This window comes from Palaemon carinicauda, chromosome 41 (assembly GCF_036898095.1).
Source record: "Palaemon carinicauda isolate YSFRI2023 chromosome 41, ASM3689809v2, whole genome shotgun sequence".
NCBI lineage: Eukaryota > Metazoa > Arthropoda > Malacostraca > Decapoda > Palaemonidae > Palaemon > Palaemon carinicauda.
Genome location: NC_090765.1, coordinates 6,554,725 through 6,556,082, shown reverse-complemented (window position 1 = coordinate 6,556,082; position 1,358 = coordinate 6,554,725).

The following is a 1,358-nucleotide window of genomic DNA, read 5'->3' as shown; positions in this document are numbered from 1 at the left end:
GAACCAGATCACTACCCCCTCCCAAACATCGATGTGACCTCCTACTTGCACAAAGCAAAGGTTTTCTCCAGGATTGACTTCCTGAAGAGGTATTATCAGGTACCCAGGAACCAAGAAGACATCCCTTAGACTGCCATCACCACTCCCTTAAGTATATACACCTCAAATTACTCCTGTTTTGGCCTTTGTAATGCTGGATCCTTTTTCAACGCCTCATGGATGGCATCTTAGGGGACCTCTCCTTCTGTGTATGTCACATGTACTCTCTTCCTCTAAAGAGGAACACCTCTGTCATCTACACATAGTGCTCGACCACCTACAACAGAATGGCCTTGTAATCCAGTAAGACAAGTGTACCTTTGGCACCAAGGAATTATCGTTCTTAGGTCACCGCATGACTCCTGAAGGAGTCCACCCCCTTCCTGAGAAGGTAGCAGCCATTCAGAACTTCCCCATGCCCTCAACCATCAAAACACTGCAAGAATTTTCAGGCATGATTAACTACTATCACCGTTTCCTGCCAGTTATCGCCACTACTCTTGGCCCCCTCTACGCTTCCCTCAAGGGCAAGCCAAAAGACCCGAAGTGGGGTCCCCTTCAAGAATTGGACTTCTGCAACGCAAAGAATGCCCTATCAACCACTGCTTCTCTCTCTTTTCCTGTACCACTTGCACCTCTACTCATCATCCGATGCCAGCAACGTCACTATTGGTGCAGTACTCGAGCAGGTGGTCAATGGTATAAAACTATTCAAGGCAGAATCCGGCTACTCTATCTTCGACCGCGAATTGCTGGTGGTGCACTTGGAGGTCCGTCACTTTCACCACTTCTTGAAGGTATAACCATCACCATTCGCACGGACCACATGCCTCTGGTGCTTGCCTCCACTCAACAGTCTGACGCCTGGTCCGCCTGTCGATGCCGACATCTCTCTGTCGTGGCTGAATACAATTGGGAAAGTTAACCTTGTATAATGGCTAGGAATCCTCCAGCTTAATCACGAACTTGATGCCGTAATAATCTCTAATCGCTAATCTGTCACACTTTTTTAAACTATATATTTTAATCCTCCCTATATAATGAAGACCAAGTGTTTGCTTAATATATTACACCCTTCAACACGTCCTTAGGTAAATGAATCCTGTTTCTGATGCCCTGTCAATAAACACATTGGCTGCCATTGACCTGGGATTGGATTATAAAGCCCTGGGAAAAGTCCAATGAAAAGATCCAGAGTACCAGGCATGTAGGACATTCTGCACTTCCCTCCATTGTGAAGACGTCCCACTCGACGACTCCAACGCCTCCCTCCTCTGTGACGTCAGTACTTGTAGACCTAGACCGTGGATACCTGCTCC